Source organism: Phyllobates terribilis, unplaced genomic scaffold (genome assembly GCF_046119375.1).
Source record: "Phyllobates terribilis strain yellow unplaced genomic scaffold, ASM4611937v1 Scaffold_1__5_contigs__length_1240528914, whole genome shotgun sequence".
NCBI lineage: Eukaryota > Metazoa > Chordata > Amphibia > Anura > Dendrobatidae > Phyllobates > Phyllobates terribilis.
This window is the reverse complement of record NW_027362761.1, coordinates 274,188,840-274,209,206: the sequence shown is the minus strand read 5'-3', so window position 1 is coordinate 274,209,206 and position 20,367 is coordinate 274,188,840. Positions and strand designations below refer to the sequence as shown.

Below are 20,367 nucleotides of genomic sequence, written 5' to 3'. Positions count from 1 at the left end.
AACAAATTTTTGACACCCACAAATGGATGGAAGCTAGTGAGACACGTATCCTCATACCAGCATTTTTCAAAGAATGGCAGCCGAACAAAAATTCCCTGGGGTATGGCAAACCCCACCTCACCAGTTGAGGGTTAATTGAAAAGAGTGCATGCAGAGAACAAATTTGAGTGGAGATCCATGGTAGTCTATAGACTAATATGTGGGCAGCATGGTGGCTCAGTGGTTATTAGCACTGGAGCCTAGCTGCGCCTGTGGTCCTGGGCTCAAATCCCACCAAGGACAACATCTGTAAGGAGTTTGATATCTTCTCCCCTTGTTTGTGTGGGTTTCCTCCCACACTCCAAAGACATATAGATAGGGAATGTAGATTGTGAGCCCCAATGGGGACAGCAATGATAATGTATGTAAAGGTGCTGTGGAATACATTGGTGCTATATAAAAATAAAGATTATTATTAATAGTGAATGTGGCCTAAATCCTTCACCTCAAGAATGTTTGGAATAAAATAAATGTTTAGCTTGATTTTTGTGGAACTGAAACTCTCAGCATGCCATCAGTGACATTAGCAGATGACTACGTTGGGTAGTACATGCCTTAGGCTGCTGGAAGCTGAGAGAGATGTGAGAGTAGATATAGGCGTTATTTTGAGGTTTGGGAGGGGATCTGGGAGGGGATCTGGGAGGGAATGTTGCTGCTGAGGAGGAGGGGGTGGGGAAGTGTGGAAGGAGTAGGAGGTGAAGTCTATCCACATAAGGACAGGTGGGGCTGGAGTATGAATGAGGGGTTTCTAAAACATTTGACACTTTCCTGTTTCTCTGGGGGACTGGATACAAAGGCTCAGTCAGCCCTGGGTGACATTACAGGACCTGACTGTGGAGTGGACTAACTGCAAATCCTTTCTAGGAGCTGCTGCTACTAACCTCAGCCTCCAGCTTCTTTCTTCCAGGACTCTATCCATCCTGTCATTGTAAACTCCAGGTATGTTCTGTTACTTACTGTCCGGGTGGGCCACACAAGGTCAGATGTAGCAGCCAGTTCTTTCTTATTGTGGGGTATACCTATTGTACTCACGTCTTCTGTAATAGGAACATACTTGGGACGGACACACAACGACAAACCCACTGACTATAGCCGGGGTTCATTGTGTTTCTCTCATTGTGCCTCTCTCTTTTTTTTTTTTTTCATGAAAAGTTAGCATTATGCCATCTATTTTGGTAAAAAAAAAGCCAAAATTTGTGACAAAGCTTTCTAATCTAGTCCAACTACGGGCTTTTCTTTTTTTTGTCTTGTGGTATTTGTTGATGTTTTTTGCTCCAAATTCTTTAAAATGGTATATTTGGTTTATGAATTTTGCTGAAAAAAATGCCCTTTATTTTTGTCTTTAACTGGTTTTGCGACTTTTTAGCACAAAAAATGTTGCATTTTTTGCTAAAATGTCGGAAAAATTAGCGTCTGTGAAATCACGCCAGGGGAGTAATCTGGTAAGTTTTCGACACAAGATTGCAAAAATGTCGCTGATGATGAATCAGCTAAGGAGAACATCTGGAAACCACAATGGCAAGCAAAACAGGCAAACACATATAAAATAGGTGTAAAAGAAGAATAAGGTGCCAATAAAAAAACATGGAGAAAAAACATAAAAAATAGAGAAAAAAGGGTGCAAATGCAATACTGAATGGGGCCATGATGTAATGATAGTTCTACAATAATGTAGATATATTGTAAGCTATGGTGTACGTATAGTCACTTACTACAAACGAATAGATATGAAGTATATAAAACATTATGGAGATCTGAACAAAGATGACATGACACTTGTATCGAGTGATGACTGACTGATTCCTTTGAGAGAAGAGGTTGACATTGTGACACGAATGGGAAAAATAATAGCAAAATACAATCCAGGGATCGTGTGAGGCTTATTTAATAATCTAAAGAGGTTTCTCATGTCACTAGGCTATGCCATCACTTTATGCGATTCGGACCTCTGGGAACCCCAGGAATTCTGAGACTGTAGGGGCTGTAGCACTGATCTATCCCCTTGTATGTCTTCCTGGCTTAAACAGGGCTGAGATGCAGTTTCCTACACAGCAAGTGACCAGGGTACCGCTGTACAGTGGAAAATAGTGACCGGGACGCAACTTACAAATATGCCATGAGTTAAGTTTTCCCTTCTATGTAGACTACTTTGAAGCACAGTGGTTTAAGAAACAAATGTTATTTGTAATAAAGACAATTAACTTTTACTATAATGAATACATATTGTAATGTCTGCATGTTGGAACATATCAGCTGTTTGTGTTTGTATATTAAGCATATAGTTTTATCTTTGCAAAAATACATTTTCTTTTGGGGCGCCGTCAGATGTCCGAGATTGGTCTGCAAGCCACGGACTGGCCACGGGTCTCCCGACTCGAGTGTGACCGCTTCATATATTTCTATGAAGCAGTCCCATTCAGTTCAGGAGAGCCGAGGCCAGTCCGTGCGTTGCAGATCGATCTCGGACCGATTTGTACGGATGCTTGAATGTGCCCATACTTGAAGCTAAATAGGCCTAGAACCCAAGCTTTCATGGCAGCTCAGGTATTCATCTGATAGCTGAGGTGTGCTGAAATCTTGCATTTGGAGCTTATTTAAAGCAGGGTTCCCCAACTCCAGTCCTCAAGGCCCACCAACAGGTCATGTTTTCAGGATTTCCTTAGTATTACACAGGTGATAATTCCATCACCTGCACAGGCAATAATTCCATCACTTGTGCAATACTAAGGAAATCCTGAAAACATGATCTGTTGGTGGGCCTTGAGGACTGGAGTTGGGGAACCCTGATTTAAAGGGTTTTCCCTTCACCGTTTTTTTTTTTTTACAAAAATCATGCTTGCCTTCATAAAAATAACAAAATTAAGCAGTATTTGCTCTCTCCAGATCTAGAGATGAGCTCTCGGGGATTCATACCATCCAGGTCCGCATACCCGCCGAGCTCAGTGATAGGCGGCAGGCCTGACGACATCACTGAGCTCAGCAGCTACACTGACCTAAATGGCATGAGCCGCCAAGCTCAATTATATGTTGTCGAGGTGATATCACTGTAGTGGGGGCATAGCGCTGGAACCTGGCAGGATGAATACTAGCAGATTTTCAAGGGAAACATGTGTTTTTTTTTGTTTTTTTTACCAAAAAAAATAAAGGGGAAAATCACTTAAAGGGAACCTGTTATGTCCTATCTACTATCTAAACTGCCCCCTTTGCGTTGTTAGTAATGCACTGTGCATCACTAACACGCTTTTTTCATTAAAATCGGCTTTAATATAATGAGCAAAACCCACTTTATATGTTTATATCCTACCTGCTCATTCAGTCATAGGGGTGTGATCCTCGCTTTTAGTCAGGGTTGGTGCCGCCCAAACATTTGAATTGTCCGTGCTCCCGGCAAGCGCTGACGTCACTATGCCGCACTTGCGCAGTATTTGTCATCCCCAGCCGCACATTGCATCTCTGGGAGCCGCGCATGCGCCGTGACGAGCGGCTCCGGCCGCACACCGTGAAGCTGGGAACTACACAGCTTCACTGTACATGCGTGGGAGCCTGCGGATTTGCCATGTATTTTTTTTTCAATGCATAGTATTGGAAAAACACAGGCCAAAACGCACAAAGAATGGAAATGCTACTTCTTTTTCTGCACATGAAATTCAGTCACGAAAAATCCTGATCATTTTTGAGGCCAAAAATTGCCACATCAAAAACGCACCGTGTGCACATAGCCTTAGGGTATGTGCGCACGGTCAGCGTTCTACATTACAAGTAAAGTGGATGGGATTTCAAGAAATCCCATGCCCACTAAGCGTCTCCATGCTCCTGCGGATCACCCGCAGACACGGTCATGTGGCGCGTCTTTCCAGACCGCAGCATGTCAATTCCTCTTGCAGAGTCGCTAGTCTCCACAAGAGAAATTAGATCAATACAATGTATTGATTGCGGTGAATCCGCATGGTTCAATGAACACATGCGGATTCTCCTGCGTGCAGCGCTTTGGACACAACATAAAGTATATGCTGCATTGAAAACGCTGACAGTACTGATCGTGTGCACATACCCTTAGTGTTCCTCCTGTCATATGCTATTCTAGCAAATAAGACCAACACAGGATACTCAATGGGCGTTCGATAGTTTCTTTGGCAGATGTCCTGCCCAATATGAAGTTGTGTCTCTCCGCACCCAGTGTCATATCAAGCAATAGAGTATATCTGGAAGCACACTTTTAAAATGTCACTTACTAGTTAAGATATGTTTACACATATTGTTAATTTTTTTATGAGTTTTAGAAAATTTCATGTTGGCAAGTGATGCCACATGTGAACATGCCTTAAAGGCATATCCACAGGATTTGGCATTAGGCTATGCTGCATGGCAATATGACACACAACATTGAGATCTGGTGTTGCATAGCGACATCAAAGTAATGATTTCCTATGCTGTAGCATCTAAACCTGTGACTTAAAGGGAACCTGTCACCTGAAAAAAAAGCTATTACTCTGCAGGTCAAAAGCGTTGTGAAACTGCCCGGCAATGGCACTTAGATCCCCGCTGCCAGAAGGAAATGAACTTAATCCCCCCCCTTCACCTAGCAGCATTTGGGTTTTAGTCATCATGGGGGCAGCGCCGGTGCGGGTTCAGTCACCGATCTGAGTATAGAGAGCAGTTGCTGTAACTACGCCCCTGGCACTGACTGACAGCTGCTCAGCATTAGGGCTGGTTGTCAGTCAGTGTGGGGGCGCAGTTATAACCGCCCCTCACTATTCACAGAGCTGTGACTGAACCCGCGCCAACGCCGCCCTCGTGACCAAAACCAGAACGTTGCTGGGGGGAATAAAGTTAATTTCCTCCCAGCAGCGTGGGTCTAAGTGCCAGCTCCGGGCAGGTTCAGAAAGCTATTAACCTACAGGTTAATAGCGTTTTTTCAGATGTGAGGTTCCCTTTTAAGGTTCATTCAAACTTCTGATTTTCTTGTATATGAGAAAATTCGGTCCGATTTATTTAATTAAACTCTGATCAGAGTATGGTACAAGTGTCATCCGATTTTTCTCATACATGTATAGAAAAAAAAAATAAGTCTCCATCTTCTCCATTCTGACAATCCGTGAAAATCAAACTGCACACAAATGACATCCGAGTGCAGTCGGATTTTTTTCGTTTTTCACGGTCCCATTGACTTGCATTGCAGATTGTGATCCAACCCTTAGAGCAAAATCAGACTTGTCTCCACGTTTTTCTGTGAAAATCAGGCATGTGAATGGCCCCATAGACTATCGCATGTACGAGTGCTGTCTGTGAAAATCACAAATAGCACTCCTACACAAAAATCGGACTTCTGAATGAACTCTTAATATGACTGCAATTCAATCATTGCAAATGTTTCCAAATGTATTGGGTTTTCTGTTGCTGGTCACAAGTCTACTTGCCATATTCTTCAATGCATGTGACTTGCCTGTAATTTGGTCCTTCCTTCTGAGAATTTTTGTCGTGTGACCCATGTCGCTATGTAGTTCCTGCTAAATGTATTATAGTTGTGGGTCTCACCGCATATTTTTCTCTCTCTCCATTGTTGTATTGCAGTTCCAAATATTGTCTAACAAGCATGCTCACTAATTTTTGCAGCTGCCAAAAAGTTAGTGAGCCAGACATGCATGGCCACCTCTTCATTGAGAGTGGCGTATGTCAGGTGCCCTGTGCTCCAGGTATATGCAGGTCCAGTGGTGACACCCTCATCTCTCATACATTTATGGCATATCCATGAGGAGTTGGAGATGGGACAAATCCTCTAAAGCTGGTTTCATACACCATTTTTCTGACATTACACATTTTTAATGGCATCTTTAATACATATTTCCAAGTCGTCCCTCCTGACGGCACCATCAGGAGGTCGTCCTTCATATCCTTGATAGGGACAGGAACACACAAGAGGTTAAAAGGCCCGTCCCTCCACCCAAACCCCAGTGTTTTTCCTGTCCCTATCAGGGACAGACGCAGAAGAGGTGAACTTACAATTTCCAGTCGAGCGGGAGCTCCTGATGCCGGGCTCAGGAGGATCGGGATGGGGACCTCGGATCTCTCTCCTTCATCCTACCGTGGGTCCGGAGGCCAACACACCACTGATCAAGGGGTCCCTCAGTCTGTCCAGTAGTGCGGTGGCTCCTGGGGTGAGCTGCTTCCCCCCTTCGTGGGGCTCTCGGCTCTCACTGCTCTGTCCCTGCGCGCGGCTCCTGTGCGTGCTGAAGACTGAATGCAGGAGCACTTCCAGTTACAGAGATGATGACGCACAGACCTCTAGTACCCGGCGTGTGTTCCAGCATGGAACGCACTTCCGGAATTTAAAAAAATCCTAATTAAAGGGGGAAACGCCTTTTGACGATTCAGACAGAAGACCGGTGAGATAATACTATTTAAAGTATTTTCAGAGGGGAGCTGAGGTTACCAGTGTATCCAGTCTGCCAGCTATGGAAGGACAAACCACTGGTCGTTCAGATACCCCTTCTGAACCCTCGGTACAAGTGAGTTATCTGGGTTTTCCCTTCCTTTCCTTCTCACACACTGATTAAATCCCTCATCTGTAATATATTATGCGATCCTTTGTTCATTATAGGAAAAGTAGATTCCTAAAAGATCTATGGCACCCTATGTACCTAAGAAAAAAGGGAAAAGATGTGCCATATGTAACACAAAACTACCTGACAAATATGAGAAACAATTATGCCCGGAGTGTATCGCCAAGGTGGTTAAAGAGGAACATTCCTCCTTTTATGACCGACATGAGGGTCATAATAAGAGAAGATGTCCAGAACTCAGACACAGAATTAGTTTCCCCGCAATCCTCCCAGATAGCTCCAAGGCAAAAAAGACTGTGGTGGGAGATGGAATCCAGTTCAGAGGAGGAAGAATTGTCAGGTTACACTGACCCTGAACTAGAGGAAAGGGAAGGATTTATCTCAGTCCCCCCAGAGGAGAAAAATAAATATCTTTTCTCTTGGGAAAACACTGACACACTTTTATCAGCCATGAGAGGTACAATGAAGGTTGAGGATACTCATCATCCCTCCTCAATACACAATGAAATGTTTAGAGAATTAAGAAGCCGTATGAACAGAGTATTTCCCATTAATAAACACATAAAAGCTATGATCCTAGAGGACTGAGAAGACGTGGAAAAGAGATTAATCATTCCATGAAGTTTCAAATCACATCTACCATTTGAGCCAAAGGATATAAAATTATGGGAACAGATCCCTAAAATTGATATCGCCATGGTAGCAAAGAAAACATCCATCCCATTTGAGGACTCCTTATGCTTGAAGGACCCTATGAACAGAAAAGCAGACAGTCTTCTCAAAAAAACTTGGGAAACCTCTGCCGCAATAATTAAAGCTAACACAGGGTAATCTAAGGAAAAAAGAGCTATACTCCGGCCATCGAGGGGAACACGGGGATGAAAAATAGAAGCTACCAGACACGTTTCGAAAGTGGACACATTCTTAAATTTGGTATGAATATGCTATCCCACCGACTGTTTGGTGCGCCTAGGAGCGGGTTATGGGTAGTTGGAGAGGTGGCTGGGTCTAGCCACCCTCATACCTCACCTATGGGTGTGGTTAAGGTATAAAATGGAGGCCGTTGTTTGGCACATGTTCTGTGTGTTTGGAGGGAGAAGGCCTCGCGTCCTCGCCATAATATTCAGCTGCAAAAGAACACCTAAACAAGCCTGATGCATTTTGGAAACAAGTCCCGTGGAACGATGAGGTTAAAATAGAACTCTTTGGTCACAATGATCAAAGGTGGAGAAAAAAGGGCACATAATTTCAGGAAAAGAACATCTCACCAACGATTAAGCAAGGGGATGGATCGATAATGCTTTGGGGTTGTGCTGTAGCCAATGGCACTGGGAACATTTCATGGGTAGAGAGGAAGTATGGATTCAATGAAATTTCAACAAATTCTTGATGCAAACATAACACCATCTGTAAAAAAGCTGAAGTTGAATAGATGAGGGTTTCTACAAATGAATAATGATCCTAAACATACGTCAAAATCCACAATAGACTATCTCAAAAGGCGTAAGCTGAAGGTTTTACCATGACCCTCACAGTTCCCTGATCTGAACATCATTGAAAATCTGCGGCCAGACCTCAAAATAGCAGTGCATGTGTAAGGTGCCCCAGTGAGGTAGTCGTGGGCAAGCTGTGGCCCATGCTCGATCTGACACCCTACAGACAAAGTGTGTCCTCCCTCTGATGTGTTGCTTTCCACTTACTTCTGATCAGCCGGTCTCGTCTGTCTTGAGGCATTTTTCTTCTGGAACCAGGGCAGCAATGAACTCCGAGGACATGAGGTTCATAACAATAACTGGGACTTTACTTGGGGAAGAGGAATATGTACAATATTTACAGGCAGATATAATGGATAAGGCCCAACGGGTTGTCATCTTTCCCACTGGTACTTGACACAATTTCAGCCCTGATTCCCAATTTAGGTGAAGCATCTCTGTTACCTTATTCTCTAACCCTAGAGAATCTTCCTCACCAATGATAGTATATCCGGATCTTAGTTCTCCCCACATTTTAGGTTTGAGTCCTGACTTCTTCTGCAGCCTGCAGACAGAATGTGCCCCCGGGTCCTCAATGATTCTCTTGAGTCTCCCAGGCTGTCTAACGGTACTCTTGTGGAGGGATTCTTCTCTCTGGTGATCCACTGTGTGAGATATGGGGCTCACGTTTACCCTAGCAGCTAGTTATAGGAAGCCTGTCTGTCCTGTCCCAGGTACTACACACTACTGGCCTGCACTTCCTGCTTCTGGGAACTAACAAGAGATTTCCTAAAGTGCCCACCCTCTATGGGCTGTCCTCACACACACAGTTAACTCTCTCACTGTCCTAAATGCCTGTAATGCTACTGGCAAACTTCCCCCTGCCATCTGCATTCTAGAAAGTGGCATCTTGTGACTGGTTACCAACATTACAGCCCATAATAAAACATTAGAAACAAAAAGCCTTATTCACATTTTATGCTCAACCATAGGGCTGGATTATCACAGCTAACCCCTTAACTGGACCTAACTGCTGTCGGGAATATTCTCAGTAACCCTTTTAGTGGCAAAGGGAAGCTACTTCCTTCCCTACTACTACACATGCAAGACAACCCAAGAATCTCACAGAACTGGAAGAATTTTCCAAGGAAGAATAGATGAAAATCCCTCAAATAAGAATTGAAAGACTCTTGGATGGCTACAAAAAGTGTTTACAAGCTGTGATACTTTCAAAAGGGGGTGCTACCAGGACGGCCCATTGTCCCGGGGAGTGATTCCCTGTTCAGCCATATTGGCATATTTTTGGATAGAATATTGGGCCCAATAGCTAGACAAGCAACATCATTTATTTAGTGAACAGCTGATTGGCGGGGGTGCCAGGTCTCGCACCCCCCCCCCCCACCCCTGATCAGGAATTGATGACCTATCCTTTTGTTAAAGTTGTGGAAAACCTCTTCAAGTCCTTCTTGGTTGCTGAAATCACAATCCACTACAGCTTTTAATCCTTTAAAATACAACATTTCAACAATAACTTCAAAATCAAATGATGTAAATAATATTGAAAATATTGATTATAAGCCTGAATTAGCGATGAATATTGCTTATGAGCTTGATATTTAATAATACATATAGTCATGCAGCACCAGAGCTTGCTGTAGGTCATTGAGGCTGGAATATCATTTCATGTGACCTATGTTTTCCTGTAGGAACTGCCCAGTTTAATAATCTCAATTTTATTCAATGTGTTGGATAGCAATATGTTTCATTGTCTTAATGTTGGATCATGTTTGTAATTACATTGTAGCTTTCCTGGAAGTATTATGTTATTGAGATATTTTGCAAGTCTCAACAGGTTTGAGATACCAGCGTCACAGTAATCCACTTCTTTTACACGTCATATAAATTGTATCGCTTAACTCTGTCACTACTGGTGGGGACAAAGCACATAATGCTCTAAATTTTTGCTAGTAAATAGAATTGTAAAATGTAATGCATTGCTATTGTATATCTGAAATTGGATTATGGTGCTGGTTTGATGAGTTAAAGGGATTGTCTAATCTACCTTTCATATATCCTATTAGGGCATATTTATTTCATGGTAAGGTCCTTGTTGGTCCCCTTTATGAGGCAGTGGATGTAGTATCGGCGTCTCTGCCCCCTGACAGGCATAGATGCCGTTCCACTCACCGCCATGCTCCCTGCCCGGTGTCCTCCGGCGCTCCTGCCTCTGTTGCTGCCGGCACGCGCAGCTCCCCGGGCACTGCTGCCTCCCTCTTAAAGAGGCCGCGCGCGCCGTCCTAAGGAGTCCCTGGCCAATGGCCGGAGGACCTCTCATTTAAAAGGCACCTCCTCCAAAATGGAGGTGTCTGTGCAAGGTTGTAGCTTTGTGTGTTATACTCTGCTTCAGCCCTCAGGTCCCGCTGCTAGCCTGACTACAAGTCCAGCCCGCGGGCCTGACTACAAGGCCAGCCCGCGGGCCTGACTACAAGGCCAGCCCGCGGGCCTGACTACAAGGCCAGCCCGCGGGCCTGACTACAAGGCCAGCACCTGGAAGCACCTGCCCGTTACCTGCCGTGCCTGCCAGCCCGCTTATCCAGAAGCACCTGCCCGTTACCTGCCGTACCTACCAGCCAGCCTACCTGGAGGCTCCTGATTGTTACCTGCCGTGTCTGCCAGTCTGTTTGCCCGGATCACCCCTCAGCCTGCCTGCCATTCTCATCTGCTGTACCGGTCAGTCCCTGCCTTCTGACCCGTGGGAGTCACCTGCTCTCATACAAGGTCGGTCCTAGAGTAGCACCTGGTCCCTCTGCTCGGTCCCTCCCTGGTCACGGTGTCATGAGCCGCTGTACGACCTTGGTCGGTCCGAGTTGATACCTAGTTACGCCCCTCTGGTCCCTCCTTGCACAGAGGTTCCACCACCCGGATCCGTAACGGAGGAGAGGACTGCTCTTACAGATCTTGTTCATCCATTTATTATAAGGACATATTACAAGCAACCATTCAATTCAATTCAATTCAATTCAATTCAATTGAAAGGCTGTGTGTAATACTTCACTGCTACAACTGAATAGCCAATGGAAACCTCCACTATCAAAAGCAGCCAGATTTTAAAAGCCAGACCTATGTGATGAAATAACCATATTAAATAGGGTATCTGTCACCCCATTTGAGCGTTTTTAGCTAATAATATGGGTATACAGGTTGCATAAAGCTGAAACTAGTCATACCTGTATGCCTCATTGATGGGACATACAGGTATGGGGCGTAGGCTGCCTGGAAGATAAGTCTGCCTCCTCGCTCATTATACTAGATTTCCCTGCTTCCTTTGACGTCATGTGCACAGCCGGAAATCCTGCGCATTCTGCCTGCCGTCTCTCCTGTGCACTGTTCTGCCCTTCTCAGGCCAATGACTTAAATTTTCTTGTGCGCAGGTGCGGGAGAGTCACTGTCACTTCCGGTCCCAGTGTTCTCCGGCGCTCTGAAAAGTTGCAAGTCGGGTGTGCAACTTTTCAGAGCACTGAACCCAACTCTGAAATCAGCCCTTGTGTTTTTACCTGTTGTAACGCATCAGTCTTTTTTTTTTATCCCATGTTATGCTTTGTTCTATAAAATTCCCTTCTGCCCCTAAATGATTTTCCCTACTGCTAATAATATTTTTACAATTTTATCCACTTTAAAACGCTTGCAATAAAATAACAAATTTCATCTACTTGCATATGTTTGTGTGGGTATATATAATATAATTATATTCCTTACTGATTCTCTTATGTCCAATCAATCACACATGCTGTAAACCCATGCAAAATTTCTGTAGCAGAAAATTTGTAGAAAAATCTGCAGCAGTAAATACCTTACCTCTGCACATTTAATTGCGGAAATGCAGCTACCCTTTTTGTCATCGCCTACTTTACATCTCACCATTTGCATTGCTAATGGTGAAAAATCAAGCTGATATTCACAGCTGGTCAATTTTATGCTGTTGATTCTCTCTGCAGCATGTGAATAATATTTTGTCAATCTGCTAAACACCCAAATCAGCAGCAGAAAATACTGTGTGCATTCACCCTGTGGTTTGAAATTTTAATCTCACAGCTGCTCAGTATATTCCTCTTTTAAGGGTTCGCTCAGATGAGCGTATTATCAGACTACACACTGTCAAATGTAACTCACCACGGCTGTTCAGATGACAGTTGTTTTTTTTTTTAATGCAATATGCATTACTGTTTTCTTAGTCTTGGATGAGACTCGCCCTTTCAAGACGATGGGTGTGTGAACAACAAAAAATTGGATCCCACATAGAACATCCATTTGACGTCTGATTTTTACCAATACATTTCCATTATTAACATAGAAAACTGTATTTGATCATGTGCATTCTAAAATACAGATGTAAAAAAATGGATCAACTGAAAATCATCCGAGTTTTAATCAGATTTTTCATACTCTCGTTTGACCACGACCTAAAATTGATTCCAATATTGGGTATAAATTAGTGAATAGTTGTTCCATAATATATTTGTGCAGGTTAACTTGTCTTGAACCTACAGTTTACTTTTTCTCAGTGTTCTCCATTTAGCTAAAAAACACAAGTCTGTCTATCCATGGCAGCTGCATAGTGCTATACTGTGTACTCCAAGTAAATGCAAATCGTATGTAAAGGCCTTGTGTCCTACCGCTAACTCGAAACTTGCTTGCATAAAGTTACATTGACTATGCAATATCCTAGCACCATAAAGACAATTTTAAAGTGAATCTGTCAGTAGAATCAGCCTTTCTAAGCCGTCTATATGGGCATGTAGGTCATAGGAAGCTGAATAAACTGATATCTGATATCTCTGATATTTGCTATATGTGGTTTGAGCTGTTCAGATCTATGGGACGGACACTGATCTGCATGAGAATCTACCTCCATATCTAATTTTAAATAAAATGAGGCATTACCAGTGTGATATGTAATGGCCGCTCTCTGCTCTCCTGATCTCCCTGCAGAGCTGTGTGTGATTATACCTGACACATCCGCAGGTTCCGCTCCCTGCAGAGCTGTGTGTGATTATACCTGACACATCCGCATGTTCCGCTCCCTGCAGAGCTGTGTGTGATTATACCTGACACATCCGCAGGTTCCGCTCCCTGCAGAGCTGTGTGTGATTATACCTGACACATCCGCAGGTTCCGCTCACTGCAGAGCTGTGTGTGATTATACCTGACACATCTGCAGGTTCCTCTCAGCTTCAGCTTCCATCTCACAGCCAGCCAGTGTTGCAACATTGTTGAAGTACAGCAGGAAAAAGGTTCAGTTCTACTTTTCTGTATTAATTACATGTTTTATGCTGGTAACTCCCCCTTTTATTTAAAATTTCTTGAGGCAGATTCTCAGGGAAATCAGTATTCGGCCCATAGCCCGGAACAGCTCATTTACACATAAGAAAAATGTGGATTCCTCCAGAATAAGACATCAGATCACAGATATCAAGGTATGATTCAGCTTCCTATGACCTACATACCCATATAAACGGCTTAGGTGGGTTCATCGCACTGACAGATTCCCTTTAATGTAGGGCAAGCTCAGATATGGACCATATTAAAATACAGGCTCCCTTTGGCCAAGCAAAGATGCTGTAGCAGAGAAATCACCAGAAACTAAAATAAAATATATTCAAAACTTTCTATCGGACACTGAAGACATCTAGAGAGAATATTTGATGTCCTTGGGGTGAGTTGTTTTCTCATCTTATAAGTGGTACACTTTTGTGCCTCTATTGCAGAGGAGTAGTTACAGATTTGTCCATATACAGTGATTCCCTAATATAGTAGATATAGGTGGTCAAGACTTGGGTGGGCCCATGGGAGGGAGGGTTTTTGCCTTTATTTGATCTCTACAGTCGGTTGCTTTAAAGCAGTGGTCGGCAAACTTTTTTGCACAAGGGACCGGCTTTAAGCAAGACCAGTTTTCAATGGCCCGGTGGGGGTGGGGGCGGGGCTTTGGTCATATGTGGGTGGGGTTATGGAGGGGTGGAGCTTAGTGCATACTTATCATATAATTATGACATTTATAATGAGAATGTGATTCAACTTACCATAGGTTCAGAATGAGTGGGAGCACCAGGCTTGTTTCCCTGGATCAGTGGGAGCACTGGGCTTGTTTTCCTGCAACAAGACGGTCCCATCTAGGTCCCATCTGATGATGATGACCACTACTGCTGCTACTGGACACAGCCACTGCTGCTATGAATTTTCACTGTTATTTGCTTTTTTCACTTTAACCAGAAAATCTGCTGCTGGGCCACACGACACCAGAACACAGCTACAGGAGTCATAAGGGTGGGACACCTGACGTCATATCTAGCTGCCCATTAGCATCCAGAGCCCCTCCCCCTCCAACTCGCAGCTAGCAGGAGGGGAAGGAGCGCTGGACACACATGACCTGCTTGTCCCTGCTCCTGCCTGAGCACATTCTGCGAGTAGGGCCGCATGGCTAATTATCTATTCACTGCCAGTCCCTCCTCCTCTTTTCTTATAGGCTACTGATCACATGCTGGCTTTCTCCCTGCTGATCCTCTACAACTGTCAGCGGCGCCGCGGACCGGCTGAAAAACCCCAACGGCCCGGTCCTGGTCCGCGGATCGGCGGTTGGGGACCTCTGCTTTAAAGCATCACTATAGAGCTGGGGTCTCAAACTCGGCTGGGTATATGGGCCGCACAGGGAAAAAAATTTAATTTGGGGGGCCACATTCTTTGCAGGACAAAGTGACATTTTTAGTGATACCATTTTTTTTCTATACCCCTTTTGAACATTTTTGCTGTTTTGTTTTTTATAGCTTGGGTCGTTACAGATGTGGCGATAACAAATGTGCACTTTTTTGTGTTTACTTTAGTTTAGATATAAAGCAGCATTTTTAGTGGCAAAATATTTTTTCATGCTTTATTTTGAAGTTTTTCTGGCAAACATCTTGTAGTAATGTGCCCCATCCTGGTATGCATCTTGTAATGTCTTTTTCCCGATCTTGTAATATTCCATACTGGTCCCCATCTTGTTGTAATGTCTCATACTGGTCCCCATATTGTAGATATGTCCTCATCTTGTAGTAATGCCCCATCCTGGTCCCCATCTTGTAGTAATGTCCTCCATCCTGGTCCCCATGTTGTAGGAAGGTCCCCATTCTGGTCACCATGTTGGAGGAATGTCCCCCATCCTGGTCCCCATGTTGGAGGAATGTCCCTTGTGCCGTTCTTCACATACACATATAAGAGAGAGGAAAAAAAAAAGATTCTTCTCACCTGTCCTCCGTTCCATTGGCGTCTTCTCTGCACCTGTGGCCCGCAGGCACCATAGACCCCTTGATGATCACGGTCCAGGAGCCGCCGACAGCTGCACTTTAGTTCAGTGTATTGCTGCGCAGAGACCAACTCTCTGCACAGCAATACCAGTGCCAGCCGCCGGCCTATCAGAGGCCAGCAGCTGACATCTGCGCATGTCAGTGACGTCATACGCCGCTGCGCTGGGACACAGATGTCAGCTGTTGGCCTCTGATAGGCCGGCGGCTAGCATTGGTATTGCTGTGCAGAGAGCCGGTCTCTGCGCGGCAATACACTGAACTGAAGCGCAGCTGTCGGCGGCTCCTGTACTGGGCCACAGGTGCAGAAGGGGTCTATGGTGCCTGCGGGCCGTATGAACCAGCCTGAAGGGCCGCGTGTTTGAGACCCCTGCTATAGAGTGTGGAAAATGCAAGTAGCTGACTGAGTCTACTGCACAGGTCCCTTCTTCATTACTAGATGGTTAGGAAGCCAGCCTTGTTTCTTTCTTTTTTTTTTCCTGACATGTGCCCCTGTGTAGATAACCATGTTGTGTCTCACCTGGAGAGGTATATTCCCAAAGCCATTGCTCCAGATGAGCAGTTCTAATGCAGCATGAACAGCTGGTGTGGGTGCAAGTACGCAATCTAGTTTGGAAATAGAAGAAGATGGGGCAAAGCTGGAAAAATGACAACTAGAAAACAGAGCTGGATCATGTAATAGCGTTGATTCAGCTAGGAAGAGATGCTGTAGCAGAGCTACATTTATAATAAAGACTCAAGAGTTTGATGTAGCAGTGCTGGAACCACTGAATATAAGACTTAAGGCAGAGGAGGTTCCAGGCACTGAGAAGTAGCAGGAAATCAACTACTTGAATACTCACCCAGCAATGCACTGCTTAAGTTGGTCTATATGGCATGGGGAAGTGACGTCACAGGAATGTGCAGAGGACAGGAGACACAGCATCTGCTGCCGGATTCAGGAGAGGTAACACTCTGAGTCACTTTCCACCCATCTAGAAACCAGCGCTCTGGAGTCGGAGTCGTGGAGTCGATATAAAATGGACCAACTCCGACTCCTAAAATATATAATAAATTGGCTACAGTAGGTCAATGCAGTTCGTGGGGAATATTTTTTTCATAAGAATTTGGGAAAGTTATGAAATGTCTGTCCTATTCCTGATCTAAGGGTCTAGACTTTTAGCTGAGATGATTCTGTGCTACAGTAAATTTATCACTTGAACATGAGCCATGTATGAGGGAGTCGGGAGTCGGAGTTGGAGTCGGTGTCATGGAAATTGAGGAGTCTGAGTCGGAGGTTTGGCTTACCGACTCCACAGCCCTGCTACAAACAATGTGATAAGGGGGAGTACCTCAGTTTTATGCCATGCATTGCAATCGGAATTTGCTGTCAGGCTCGATTCCTTAAATTAGGCCTTGTCCATTATTGCAGATATGGAGAAAGCTGTGACAGAGAAAGTACATGTAGTAGTATATGTTTTGCACATGTGCAGTAAACCTGATCTTTCTGTTATGTTTAATTCAGCTTCAGATAACCAATTTCACAAATAATCTTCTAACATTTATGTAAATTAAGGGGTCACTTGCACATCACAGAATCACCCCAAAGTCAATTAAACTTCAGGGATAACAATCTATGAACATAAGTGATTGTGAGCAGTTGAAAGTAACAACAGGTGCACTGGAGAGGCAACAGCAGACAACTCCCAAACAGGGACTGATTTTGTGATGGTGGCCCCAAGCAATTACTCTTTCCATATCCTTCCTACTTTATTCTTCTCTAGTTTTGCCTATTCAGGTAGCACAGGTAGTCCAGCTCCTCTAGGATGGCACATCCATATATGCTGTTGCAAGAAGCTTTACTGGGACAACCATGACATGGCAGCTACAGAAGGCGAGCTGGACAGGGCTTAAAGCATCAAACTAACAGCAGGCGTGATATCTGCTTTGTGTGACAAGGCACTACCAGTTGGAGTTTGCTAGAGAACTCCAGTATTGGCAGGTCCCTTCTTTTCACAGATGAGAGCAGGTTCATACTGAGCACATGTGACATATGTGAAAGAGTCTGGAGACGTTGTGGAGAACAGTATGTTTTCTGCAATATCATCCAGCATGACCAGTTTGGTGGTGGGTCAATAATGGTCTGGGGGTTATATTCTTGGAAAGTCCAACAAATCTGCATGTGATAGCATATATCATGAATGCCTTCCCCAATCCTGAATCCTCTGTGACATTATGTATCAGTGCATCTAATACCGTCAAGTAGCTTGACAGACCTACATACAGAGGTATGGCAAAGTTTTTATAGACACCAAAGATTTTTACTTTCGATAGTAGAAAACGAGGACAATGGTGCAGAATAGTGATGAGTAAGTATGTCTTGTTAACCCTTTCACCGAGTATGCTCGGACCGAGCACCGAGTAGTTACAGCTGCTCGGTGTTATGTTTGAATCGCTTCCGTGTGCATGATTTGCGACTGTTTGACAGCTTTATTACATGTGAGGAATGTCTATTTTTCCAGCATTCCTCACATGTATTAAATCTGTCAAACAGTTGCAAATCATGTTCACAGCGACGAAAACTTAAAGCCCGAGCATTCTATAAATACTCGGTGCTCGGCTGAGTATACTCGGCGAAAGGGTTAACAAAACATACTCTCTTATCACTAGTCACAAATCATGCACATGGGAGCGATTCAAACATAACACTGAGCAGCTGTAACTACTTGGTGCTCGCCCGAGCATACTCGGCGAAAGGGTTAACAAGACATACTCTCTCATCACTAGTGCAGAACCTTAAATTGATACCAAGAAATTTAAACAAGTTATTAGTTAAACAAGTAATTAGTTACTTCCTGCAACATCATTCAGGGCCAGAAATGTTCTGGGTAGACAAATCCTTTCAGATTACACAAACCTCTAAGTGATAGCCAATGGTATCCTCATGACTGCAAGTTACCACATGAAATCCTCAGAGCCCTACGCTTGTGAAGTGGGCTCTCTATTTATCCAGTTGCAAGACCATACCCAACGTCATGTGGTCAGTGTGTAGGCTATTCCGGAATGACAAAGGCAATGATGCCATTGTCTGGCCATCACATTCTCAGTGCTGAATCCAATTGAGAACCTTTGGGACTTTATGTATCATTGCGTCTGACACAGCCAAGTAGTGCCATAGTATGTCCAGGAACTCACTGATGCCCTAATGCAGGTCTAGGACATTCCCAATTACACCCTCCGCCATCTCATCAGAGTCGTGAGAGGACTAGTCTGAGAGGCAGGTGGACTTGGATGGTTTCTCTGGAGCGTTTGATAGTAATACTGTACATATGTGGATACATTAACGGAGCTGGTCTCTGATTCATGCTACCTTTGTTTGTCAGGTTCAGTTTAACTTTTTAACTGTATCCTTACATTAACGCCATTACGTCATCTTGTTTATAATGCCAGTAAAAGATATGGGGATGGATTAATTAAGACTGTCATTTGTACACAGCGTATGTTAGGGGTTATACGACAGACAGTGACATTTACAAACCATGGCATTAGTCGATATGAAAACCCGTAGAAAGAAAGTCCCCTCTATTGAATATTTAATACAGAATATTTACTATATTGTAAAACTCTCATTTCACATATTTTACCCATAAAAACTGTGCAGAAAATTATGGCATTATAAATCGCAGAAAAGCAGTATACATATTTTTTTTACATTGTTTTAAAGGGAGTCTGTCACCCCCAAAATGGTATTTAAACTGCATAAACATTTATATAGGGGACATATCTCCTATTTAAATCATACTAGCCAAGTATAGTTTAATTTTATAGTTAATTAAAAATCAATAGACATTTGATATGCAAATGAGGGCACTTCGGTGTACACTGTACCATTGAGCGTGGCCTATGCTTTGGTGCACCGTCACACCCGCTTATTTGTATTATAAAGACAGTATCTGCATTTCTTGTCTGTGCCTGCACACTGACACTGGATGATCACAACGGCACACTCAGCGTCAGTGTGGGCATACACACACGCAACGGCTACGGGTGCCTCTGTCGTCTGGCCTTGTGCCTGTTTGAGGCCGCCGCTCACTACAGCTGGAAGTGTAGCAAGTGTCAGCCACAGATAGGCAGGCGCCAGATATTAGAGCACACCGTTATATGTGCACCTGCACTGACACCATGAGCATGCAGCTGCGTCTGGCTCTTGCCTGTCTGTGGCCCCAGCTCGCTACACATCCAGAAGGCACAGACGAGAGATGCATCATTTGCTTTAGGCCTTAGAGACAAGTCTATCAATGTGAAGTACCATCTTTATCGTGTAAATAGGAGGGCGATACAGTGCACCAAAGCATAGGCCACGCCAAGGGTGCACCGAAGCACCCTTATTTGCATATCAAGTAAAAGTTGATTTTTAATAACTATAAAATGAAGCTATTCTTGGCTACTATGTTTTAATTGGGGGCTAGGTCCCCTATATACATGTTTTGGCAATTTAAATGCCATTTTGTGGGTGACAGTCTCCCTTTAACCACAACTCTGCTGCTACGTGCTAATAAACTCTTAGGCTGTGTGCCCACGATGCGTTTTTTTAAGCGTTTCCGCAGCGGCAAAAATGCTACAGAAATGCTTAAAAAACGCATGGTAGAAGGTCTGCCATGTTCCCCAATGATAATCCGCATGTGCTGTGCACATGCTGCGGAAATTTCCACTGCGGATTATCATTGTGGAAAAAAACGCAGCACTACCAATTATTTTACGGAAGCGCTGTGTTTTCGCCGCCATTGACTTTCATTGGAATTCATGGAATCCGTATCACTGCATCTGTACATGCGCATTCCATGTGTTTCAATGTGCGGATGGTACCTGGGTCTGGGGGAGAGGAGACTCTCCTCCGGGCTCGGGTACCATAGAACCTGTGAATAAAATAAAAAATAAATATTATATTTACCTTCTGATGGCCCCCGCTGCGCTTGTCCTCCC

At 44.0% G+C, this 20,367-nt stretch overlaps 1 protein-coding gene across 1 annotated transcript in view; it reads left to right on the top strand.

Moving 5' to 3' along the window:
* The first annotated feature begins 703 nt into the window (after positions 1–703).
* The window catches only part of TRPV4 (transient receptor potential cation channel subfamily V member 4), a 207,092-nt gene continuing 187,428 nt past the window's right edge, over positions 704–20,367 (top strand). Inside the window, exon 1 of the mRNA XM_073672732.1 lies at positions 704–978. The gene's annotated coding sequence lies outside the window, so the exon portion shown is untranslated. The remainder of the gene's footprint in view (positions 979–20,367) is intronic.